Below are 12181 nucleotides of genomic sequence, written 5' to 3' on the forward strand. Positions count from 1 at the left end.
TGTACTTAAACTTGGCTTAGCTGGTCTCCAGTCAAGTCATGTTAGGTAGGTTTATATTTAAGACCTATAAGTGGCTAAGAAGACACCATAGTAATCTCTGTATGATTGACGGAATTTAAGGATTTTCTCTTCCTTATCTATTGTTTTTTATGATAAGCTACTATATTTGTAATATGGAAAAGCAATTCTATTTAGTATTTAAAAGGATTAAAATTAAAACAACTTTTTGGTAATTTCAAGATAAAGTCCACGCCCCTGCTTGGGACACCAGACTTCACAACGTTTACGTCTTGGGTTTCATCTTCTAATATTCTTCAGAAGCACTTTTCACTTCGACCATCATGAACCACCTAAAACTTCCCAAACGTATACCCCTGTTTTCCACCTCCTGCTTGGAACATCCTATAGGTTAAGAAACTGGCTTGGGGAGATTATTCAAAATTACACAACTAATGGAATTATAAAAAAAAAACAAAAAACAAAAAAAAAACACAGTTGCTCTGAAGCCCATACTATCTCCCCAGACTCAGAATGAAAAACTGAAACTGTCAAGGTGATATTTTTCTAATTATCTTTGTGTCATAATCTCAGCATAGCCACATTAATTGCTTATACTGCTTTCAACGTTATCTGGGAGAAGAAAAACCCTAAAATATACTCTCTGCCATTACCATATATACAGAAGGTCAAAATGATGCCAGAAAGGTGTTTTTGCCTTTTGAGAGGAATGACCCAGTGTATTCAGAGCAATATTTCAGCCAGACATTCAAGTCCAGTTTGCAAACACATGCCCTGTGTAGTCAGATTTCATTAATATGGTCTACTCTGGTTTCTTTGTTTTTTTCATTCTAAGAATTTAATATTGAATTTCAAAACCCAAATGGCATAAATAAATTCCAGATGTCCTCCCAAATCCCTAAATCTCATATTAGACTAAGGAGAGGCATTGCTATATATGAGTAGATGGTTACATTTAATTCCCTGAAAAACCAAAAGGATCTTTGGGAGACTCTTCAGCCTTCTTCCACCAAGAAAACACACTAACTCTCCTGAGTTTCTTAAGAAGCTGAGTTCTCAAGATCCACAGTCCAGCTGTCTGACATATGTTGTGCTGCATTCCTCCCCTTGAGGGGCAAAAGAGCATCGTGGTGAACTGCAGGGCACAGAAGCCAGGCTGACTGGGTTCCAATCCAACTGGTGGCTTTGGACAAGTCAATTAAGCTCACTATTCCTCAGCTTTCTGTAAAATGGGGGTAAACATAGTACCTACACCTCAAAAGGCTGTTGCAAAAATTAATGAGTTAATAATTTAAAGTGTTTAGCACAGTGCCAGCTGCACAGCAAAATGTCTACACTCTTATTTCCTAAGAGGTAATGTATAAAGAGCTGACCTGGGAGGTCCTCAATGGCTGAGAAATTCCCTTCCCTCTTTCCCTCTATATAGAAAAGTCTAAGTCTTCAACCTTTGATTAGTAAGATTCATCCTTCTGTGGGGGACTAATCCACTAATTTCAGATCTCAGACCCCTCCCCTAAGTCTGGCCCATCCCCTACTTTTCCTACCTAAGTCAGCATTCTTGATCCTTGTGCGTTAGTCATAGGCAACTTGACCGGCAGCATAACTCCGCTTTCAAAATATAAAAGTTCTGTCTTCAGAGCATTTGTGAGCGTAGCTTCAAGTCTGCAATTAATTAAAGAAGATGATATATGTAAAACACCAAAGGGCTTACAATAAGTGATAAAAAAAATTATAGTTTTCTTCCTTCTTCCTCTTTCCCCATTAATGGCTGGCACCTCTGTTTGTAAGAAACATGTGATTATGACATGAAAGATTCATTGCTAACCTTTGACAGAGCATTTACAGCCCATATATCCTTTAGCATCTCAGTTTCATGCCTCTAGACCACACGTCAGTGCCAGATGGTAACTGGGCAAGCTTGGCTATTTCACGCTTGACTATCTTTTCACTTTTCAGTAGTAACAAAAACTTGCCTAATAACTTATTGTTTACGAAGTGCTTTCACATACATTCCCTTCAGTACACTCTATATCAATACTATAAGTAAGTATCAACATCATTATCATTATGATTTTGCAGCATGGAAAACGCAAACCTGGAAAGACAAAAAGACTGGCCCAAATTCACTCTGCAGATAAAAGGTTCAGTGAGAATTTGAACCCGGGTTCCCTGCCTTGAAATTTTGTAGTTTTTTCTCCCAAATTTCATTGCTAACATGATAGGATTAAATAATGAAAACCTTAAAATATACCTCATTAATTATTTGGTTACATATCTTCCCTTGATGGTATTTTTTCATTTTAAGCTTTGATTTTTCTGCTTTGTCTGGTGTTACCATGGTTGGGAAGATCAAGCTGAGCTTAGTCTTTCAGCCAAGTGCAGCTGTTTTTGTAGGTTACAGTGATGTGTGTTGGATGGTTGGTCTTTTTTTTTTTTTAAGACACGTTTAATTGTTCTTTTTGTTCAAGTAGAACAAAAATTTCATGGTCATAAGAGACCTAGGTTCATTCTACCTTTCTGTTCCTCCATCCTGGTATGTATGGTATGCAGTTCTCCCTATTGTAATCACAAGACATCTACTCTACCTCAATGCCATGCCTGCATTCTGGATCAATGGCAAACTACACAGAACAAAATCTGAACATGTAAGACCACCTGAGCCTTTCTCTTCTAGGAAGCTTTCCCAGCAACCTCTTCCATCAACCTCTGCTTACTTATTATTGTCCCAACTCAGTGGGTCACAGCCTTCACTAGCCACAAAAACTCCTGGGAAGGTGGGCATTTACCTGGCCACATTGTCTCCCCAGACAAATGAGGCTTCTGTTAACAAGAAATAATGGCAAAATGAACATTGGAAAGCAACTAACAGAATCTTCTAAGAAAATTACCATTTTTTGAGAGCCTGAAATGTGTTAGGCACAAACTAAGACAATACAAAGGAAGAAATGTCACTATCTTTGCATTAGACATATAGAAAGTGATATTCAGGAAGATGTAAAACGTGAAGTGAGATGCCCTTGTCTCTGAACATTGCTATATGGGTTTTTATCATGTGATGATACCCAGTTCAGAGCAGACACTCAAAAAATGGCTTCAAATGTTTCCTTCCCTTTCTCTCCTCTCTCGAAATTAGAAATGCAATGTCAGCTTCCACTTGGAATGCCTTTATATTTGCATTGTCTAATTAATCCTGTTATCATCCCACTATGGCTACCATTCTGGCCAGTGTTATCTGTATTCTCTAACCCATCACACCCCTGACTTGTCAGATCCTGTCAACCTTTTTTTGTGTCATGTTCTGTCTTTTTGGTTGACTCTCTAGAGCTGTAATGACATTGTTTTCACTTTTAACATCATCAGCTAAGACACAGTCTTTGGCTTGGTGATTTATCAGCCTCTTCATTGTACTTGGCAATTAGGAGGAGCTCAATGATGTCTGTTGAATGAATGAATCTCAGCTTCATCATTTACCAGCTGTGTGATCTTGGGCACGTTTCATAGCTTTAATGAGTGAGGAAAAAAAATAAATGTTTGTTGTTATAAGCAACTGAGACCTGGGAGGTGTTTATTATGCAGCAGCATTAATAGCAGCATTAGCTGATGACTACAGCCTGCCACCATGTAGATGGGGGAAGGAAATTTATGGAAGAGATGCTCAGCAGATAATGCCAAAAACATTTGCCATAGAATATTATCTATGCTCTAATAAGACACATTGTTTCTCTAGCATTAGTTAAAATGAACAGACAATCCTGGATTGTAATAACTTCACATATAATAAATACTAAAGAAATTACACATAAATTTTCCATATTGTATACATGCTCTGCGATTTTTAAAATAGGTATGGAACACGACCATGGAGAAAAAAATATATTTCCTGGGCAAGCATCATCCCGTTGCATCAGCGGTCAAGTACATGGGATGATCATGACAATTCAAAATATCCAGAATACTTCTCTCACTGTCACAGCTGCATTACAAATATGTTGGGTTTGAGGTATGGGAATGGTCTCTCTGAACAGTGAGTAGAATGGGTAAATAATATCTTTTTTGTGAGGCAAGAATAGCACCTTTTGATGGTCAGTGAAAACCAAAGCTGGAGTACTTTTGAAAAGCTGACGTATCATCACCTGGAGCTTCCTCCCAAGTGGAATGAAAATACACACCAGAGTTGAACGGAGTTTTTCCTCTTGCTTTGCACACTCATGTGTCTGACTTCTTTTCATGAAACATCCAGTGAAATGGGGATTTTACAAGCAAACGAGCAGGTGTTTGGCACCATATATAAGTTCATACATAAAGGTATGAATTAAAATCTAGTATATTTCAAGGCCTTCGTCAAATAGCAAGGGAAAGCTCTTAAGAGATCTCTTTTCTCAGGCAGCATAAACTACTGGAAATATACTTGTGTACCTTAGAATCATGAAGACCTGGGTTTGATTCCAGGTCTGCTGTTTAACAAATGTGCAACCTTGAGCATATTATTTCTCACCACTAAGTGTTTTCCTCATCTGTGCAAAGGAGATAATAATATTTAAAATGCTTCAAATGGCATTTCCACATTTGCAGTCAAAAGAAGTTGAATATCAGTGATTTCATGTGGTTCAACTTAGACCCGTCTCTCGGGACTGACTCCAGAATAACAGAGCTCATGTATGTCTATTAGTCACAACTCTTTTGGTTGCAGATGAGAAGCACCCATCTCAAACCAGCTTAAGAAAAGAGGGAATGCATGAGCTCATGAAACTGGGCAATCTAGGAATAGTGTTAGCTTCATGTATGATGGGATCCAGGGGCTCAAAAGACGCTTCAAGTATTTTTTTCTCTCTTTCTCCCTCTGACTTCCTTCTGTATCTGTTGACTGTCATACATGGTGGAGAAGATGATCAATGACAGGCTTCACTAAGAGCAAAAGGGATTCCTCCCTCCCAAGGGCTGTCTTCCTTGTGTTCCATACTCATCCCTCAACTAACCACTGTTGCCAGAAGTGCAAGAGATGGCCTGTTTTGCTTAGTCTACCCTGGCTGACCCACTCACCCCAGGGAAGGCAGCAGGAGTGAAGGACACTATGCATGACAGCCCAACTAGAACCGCAAAAAATAGGAAAAGCATTACCCAAAGATTACTGGGGTGCTGAGCAAGCAGAATAAAAAGATGTCCACTACAGTGTACACAACATAACACAGATCCCAGCACATGGAAGATGGGTTAACAGCTGGAGAGTTTCCTGTGCAATCCTCAAAGGATGCAAGAGACACAATTTACTGTCTTACTCAAAGATAAGATGAACAGCTTTTCCTGATTTGCCTGAGACTTCTCTGGTTTTAGCACTGAAAATCCCACGCTGTGGAGAACTCCTCGGTTTTAGACTGAACTATCCCAGTTTTAAAACTGAAAGCCTCACATCTTAGGAACCCCTTCAGTCCCAGGAAAATTAGGATAGCTGGTCACCATATCCAAAAATGGCACTTGTGACTGTAAACCTTAGCTACAGTTGAGGGGATGCTAAGTCAGTTTACTGTTGCTGCATCATGGCATAGTATGGCACATGAAAAACCACAGATAGTCCCCTGGAAAAAAATGCACAGCCCGAGTCTGTGTTACTTGCAGTTACAGCATCTAAGCCTTTGCTTTGCCTCCCTCCTCTGCCTTTTCTTTTTCTTTCACTGTGTCTTTCTCCATTTTTCTTTTTCCTCACTTTTTCCCCTTCCTCTCCTTCCTTCTTTTTTCCTTCCTTCCAATCTTTCTCTCTTATTTTCTTCTCTTTTTTAAATGTTCTTTTGTGGCTACATAGTTACCTTTCAAATAACATGTGACTTAGATGTTGTTTGTAATCTCCAAAGGAACTGCTATATGTTCCTGGACTAAAACAAGCCAGCCTCAGTAAATGTCCTTATCCTCCATGATCTACCGACTAAGTGAGAGCTTCATTGTTCATTAAGACAGGAAGTACATGTGTGATTCCTGTGGACTGGTTGAGACAGCATGGTCATGCTGATGCATATGAGGAATGGAAAAATTGGGGGGAAAAGATAGTGATGATTGTGAAACTAAGAGATTGGAAATTCGAAGGGCTTGATACTAGGTTCTTTTAAGGGACATTTTGGTTCAACTATTTACATAGGGGATACATCTATTTATCCATAATGAAAATTGCTGAGATTTGGAACCTCTTTCTTCTTTTGAATCAATTAATGAATGAAACTGGGCAATCTAGGAATAGTGTTAGCTTCATGTATGGTGGAATCCAGGGGCTCAAAAGATGCTTCAAGTAATATAAATCAGGAAGTGCTTCTTGGTCTCAAACTACGCTTTGAAGTTAGGCGTGCATTTGAATGTTTTCAATCCAAATATTAAAATTAGAAAGAAGGCAATTTCCAGTAGTCTTCAAAGGAGAACTATTATTCGGGAAAATAGTCTTCTAAATTATACTTTTGAGAGTGATATGAATTTTGTTGCTTTTATTAGGTGCTAAAGTTCTAAAGAATTAACTCCACTTAGGAAGCAAATCCAAATACTCTCTCCTGACAAGGTTTCCACCAAGTGGCGGTCATATACTTGGGACTTCCACTACATTTTCAGCATTCATATATCACTTATACAATTTTCATAATTACCTAGTATTACCAGCACCATTTATTTATCTGGCATTTTTCTACAAGTTGACTTTTTAAATTAGACACACTGAGTTGATGCAGCCAATGTGGCTCACTAGGATGTATGTGTATCAATGTCAGAGGGACCAGGCTGATTCCCAGATCTTGTTTTTGAAATCCTGTGGGAAAGAAAATTATTGTCACCTACAAAAAAAGCAGAGAAAGGACTTGGACCCTCACCACCTGGCCCTTACCTTGGTTCTACCTTTTGGTAGCCTTGAGATTTGGTTTAACTGACTTTAATTTTCTACCCACACAGTGGTAAAGATTAATTAAGATAATGCCCAGAAGAATCAATGAACTTTGCTAGCACCTAACAAATGTTAGCCAGGAAACTTGTTAGTCTCACTGGTTGCAAGTGGCAAAGACTTGCATAGTTCTTTAGGGCAGATGGTTCATTTATTCTGGGAAAGCCAACCAAATGGTGAATGTAAAGAGAAGATCATTTTCTGAAATATGTGGTTTCAAGTTGTTACACTGCCTTGGAGAAAATGATGTAAAAAAAAAAAATTAAGTTACAGCCAGGGACCATCTCTGCAGGCTAGGATATTTTGAGAGGAAATATGTCTTAATTAGGAAGGGACAAAGAACATGTCATAGTGTTCACTTCCCTCGGCTTCTTCAGACCAGATTTTGATCTCTTGCGGTTAGTGAGTCAGAGGTAAGGATGAGAAGGGAAAGGAAAAAAAATATTTTAGCAAAATTTTGAGAGTCTCTGTACACAAGTTGTGCTGATTAAGGCTCAAGTGAGAAAACAGCCCAGAATTAGGGAGAGGCGAGTCTCTCCTTCCTCTGCAGGGAAACCAGCATCATTTTAGATTTTAGAGGGTTTTTAAACATTCTATTTTCTGATTATTTTGATATATAGGAAGGCTACTTTCATGCATGTATTTTTGTATCTGTAAATTCTGTTAAACATATATTATTTCTAATGGCCCTTGTTAAATTTGCTGCATTGTTTAGGTGTATAGTTTTATTATCTTCAACAATGATAACTTAGCCTCCTCCTATCCATTAGCTATACCTTTTATTGTTTGTTTCCTGCCTTATCATATATAAATTATTTTACCATTATTTAAGAATGATTTTACAAGTTTTCCATTTTTAATCTACTACAGTAAGAATTACTTTGAAAACTGAGCAATTAACAGCCCAACGAATAGCTAAAACTCTTTCGTGGTAACTTACATATAATATAATGATACGCTGGGAATGCCTTTGTAATCCTGTGATGAAAACAACGGGAAAGAAGGCCTGTGAAGTTATATCAGTGAGTGATATTTTAGTTGAACACATGAATGAACATAATGGAAGGTAAGCACCAAAATTTGACTGCAAGGCTTCAAATGTAAGATAACACCAGGAAATTATTAACCACCTCACTCAGCATTCAGTTAAGAAAATAGCATCAGGTAGAGATTTAAGGCAAGAAATTAAAGTTTTAAAGAGCTATTGAAAGAACTGTAAATAATCTATATATGAGATCAAATTGTATTCAACTATACTGAACTATGCAACACACAAGTGAATCTACATAAAAACTGGTAAAAACTGAAGAAGATCTGTAGTCTGCCTAATCCTATTGTACTCATGTCAATTTTTTTATTCTATGATTATTATAGCGATATGAGATGTCACCATTTGAAGAAGCTAGGGTATTTTTGTAAATTGTTTTGCAACTTCTTATGAGTCTATAAGTATTTCTAAATAAAAAATAATTGTTTAAAAGGGGTTCATGAGACCAACAATTGCAGAAAAAAAGCATTCTGTCTGGCTGTAAACTGAGAAGAACAAGTGTGAGATTCTAGGATCTCACCCAGAAGTTGCTGCAAACCATACATCAGCTGGCTGTTTCCACTCTATAACTGACACCAAAGAATAATGTCCTCTAATTATTTTCTATCTTTCACAACCCTGTGTGTGCCCTCCTTGGCTGACTGTAATTAGGAACTGTGCCTACAAGTGATTCTGGGAAATGTAGTTCCAGGCTTCCAGTCCCTGTTGCCTCAGAGAGAGAGTAGAAAGGGCCAGGGATAGTGCTGAGTTGAAAACATACATCCCCCAACTCACTTATATTCAACAGATACTATAAACTTACATTTTAGCCTTTGAAAGGAGATTAGAAGAAGGAAATTAATCAAAACTTCTGGTTTATAAATAAAAGAAATTTATAAATAATTCCATTTCCCAGCATGGTTTCTTAGCCTAATATTCTAGTTATCTTCATCCAAAGAATTTGTAATAAAAATATTTTCATAGGATTTTTTTTCCAGTTTTTAAAGCAATTCCATATGTACTCTCCCACTGGCCCTCCAAACAATTTTGAGAAATAGATATTAATGGAAACACTTAAGATTTATCTGATACTTTCATTTCTACTATCACATTTCCTTGTAACTCACCAACAAAACTAGGCTTCTTGAGGTTCCCTAAACACAACATGCTGTCATTCCATTTCTTTGCACATGTGGTTCCTTCAACTGAAAATGTCTTTCTCTGGTAGGAATTCCTCCTTGTTCCTACACATCTTCACACCCTGTCCCATCAGCTCTTTCTAGGAAGAGACTGAGGCTGATGGGGTATGAACAGGCAGCCCCATCCTGCAGAGGGTTAGGCTCTGTTGCCCTTGCAGGGACCCAGGCATTGACCAGCAGGCAGCAGATGTGACCCAGGATTTGCTCCTCAAGCTGCCTCTCTTCACATTAACCACCTCATTCTTGATTAGCCAAACCTAGCAAAACAGACAGGGGAAGAAAGCATTTGGTGGTACACAGAGGGCTTAATAAAGGGGCCTCATTAGACTGTTCTCAGACATACGCTTGCTAGTCATACTGCTGCAGGTGAATTTTGAAGGGCCTTTCTTCTACTATTTACTTTTCCCGGTTTGCCCCTGTCTAATCCTCCCTTGCTCCTCTGTAGCATCTCATGTTAGTGTTCTAATGGCTGGACAGCTCTTAGTAAGCAAAGCATCCCTGGCATCAGGGAGCTTACAGACCAGTGAGGGGGACAACCATTATGCGAATTATCTTAGAAATATAGACCTATTGCTATAACCACTACAATAATAAAACAACATTTATGAAATCTTATGAAAGGAGAAAAAATTATAAAGGGGAAGTGTAGGACAGTATAAGAGAATATAGTGAGGAAGAGTAAGGGTCGGGAGGGTCAGATCAAAGAAAACATCCTGGGGAAGAAGCATGTGCGTTCCGTTTGAACTAATGAAGGGACTTATTAACGTGAAGGAGGCTGGGAGGGATGCAAGGAGAGAACATTCCAGGCAAACTCTACAGCTGTCAGTCTAAGCTCAGTGGGCACATGAGGGAATCCCCATGGCTTCCTTCTCATGGTGCTCTGGGTAACAATGTCTTGCCTCCAGGCAACTAAATAGGAGAAAGTGGGAAGGGAAAATAAAGGGTCACGGCTCAGAACCTAGGAGAAAAGAAGAGGTGGAGGCAGAATGTGTCATGAGGGGAGCAGGGTTCTGGTCGTCATGGTTTACATTTGGTCACTGCCGCTTACTAGCTTTGGGACCATAGAAAAGTCACTACCAACCTATCAATGTTGTTTTGACAATTCAGTGAGGAGAAAAAAAGGCTCAATAAGTATTCGTTCCCTTCTTTTACTTCCTGCAGGCTTGCTATGGACTGAATTGTGTCACCCCAAAATTCATGTGTTGAAGCTTTAACCCCTAGTACGACTTTATCAGGAGACAGAGGCATTCATAGCTAATTCAAGTTAAATGAGGTCATAGGATGGGTCCATAATCCAATAGGACTATGGTCTCTTAAGAAAAGGAAGAGAAAGATCTCCCTCTGCCCACCATATGAGGATACAGAAGGGAGGCAGCCATCTGCAAGTCAAGAAGAGAAGCCTCACCAGAATCCAACCACGCTGGCACCCAGATCTCAGACTTCCAGACTCCAGAACTGTGAGAAAATACATTTCTGTTGTTTATGCCACCCAGTCTATGGTATTTTGTTATAGCAGACCAAGCAAGACTCTACTAGAAAATTCTTCTTACAGATGATAGAGTGCAAATCTTAACTGAAATAACATTTAAATAATAAATTTATAAAAGGGTAAAAGAAGTGAATGGAACCATAAAATATGAGTTGGACTTATGACTTGATCATTTTCAAGGGGGCACTGATCTTGATTCATTTGATCTTTGTTCATGGCTACTTCAAAAATAAAGACATTCCCACTTGTGTCAAGACAACGTGGATGCCTTTCTGTGTGACTGAAAAAAATGTTTTCTCTTTGTTCTTCATTCTTACCATTACACAAAAAATGGAAGGACAATTTGAGCGCTAAGAAAGAAAACCAATAGCAGCAAGCATGGGAGACAAGTACCAAGAGGTGGGTAACAAGGGAAGAAAGACGAAATACACTCCTAAAAGGAAAAGGGGGAAAAAGGTCAAGGCAGAACCCGGGAGCCCTGGCACCTAGTGGTGTCAGCCAATTACACAGATGAAATGGGCAATGGTAGTTGCACATCCCATTGGAAAATACCACTGTCTCAGTCCATTAGTTCTGCTACAACAGAATACCACAGATGAGTAATTTATAAACAACAGAAATTTATTTCTGACAGTTCTGGAGGCTGGGATATCCAAGATCAAGGTACCAACAGGTTTAGGGCCTGATGAGGTCTCTGTCTCCACTTCCAAGAGGGCACCTTGTTGCTACATCCTCCAGAGGGACAAATGCTATGTCCACACATGACAGAAGGGTAGAGGGCAAAAAGGGCTTAGCTAGTTCCTTCCAGCCTTTGTACAAAGTCATGAATCCCATTCACGAGAGCCCTGCCATTGTGACCTAATAACCTCCTAAAGGCTCCACCTCCTAATATTATCACATTGGATCTTAGGTTCCAATGTATGAATTTGTGGGGAGACACATACATTCAAACCATAGCAACTACATTTTAGTTTCAAAGCCTGAAACATTGCAAAGCACTATCTTGATAAACACCTCATTTGATTCTAACCACAACAAAATGAGGTAAGTGCAATGGGACAGGGATCACATACCCAGTGAGTCAACTGTGTTTTGGAATGTTTAAATGACTCCACAGGGCTCCCTTGGCTGTTAAGTGTTCCAGGCAGTGGTCAAGCTTTGATTTTCTATTTCTAGATCTAGTGTTCTTTCTGAGGCAAATGTTAAGATATGCTGTATACCCTTTCATCTAATTTTTACCTGGATTTCCAACGTAAAATTTTCTCCATGTTCTATCTCATTTCCTGGCCACTATACTCCTCCTTCTCCATCCAAAAGTCACTCAATGGTTTCTTTCAGTAAGAAAATAATATTGAATGGAAATGAGAATGGAAAGGAGAAGAGAAGCATGTAAATGGGGCTGGGTCGACAAAATTTCATCTTAGGATACAATTGCTTTCATCCTGGACAAAATGCTTTCAGAGAGATTACCACTTTGTATGACCAAGCAAGGGTTACTATTACGATTTTATTCTGCGGCTGTGAAAACCAAGACTCAGAAA

At 38.9% G+C, this 12181-nt stretch overlaps 1 protein-coding gene across 1 annotated transcript in view; it reads left to right on the forward strand.

Moving 5' to 3' along the window:
- C1QTNF7 (C1q and TNF related 7) overlaps window positions 1-12181 on the forward strand; it is a 104757-nt gene that overhangs the window by 22698 nt on the left and 69878 nt on the right. The gene's annotated exons all lie outside the window — the stretch shown is intronic.

The sequence above is a fragment of the Theropithecus gelada genome, chromosome 5 (genome assembly GCF_003255815.1).
Source record: "Theropithecus gelada isolate Dixy chromosome 5, Tgel_1.0, whole genome shotgun sequence".
Taxonomy (NCBI): domain Eukaryota; kingdom Metazoa; phylum Chordata; class Mammalia; order Primates; family Cercopithecidae; genus Theropithecus; species Theropithecus gelada.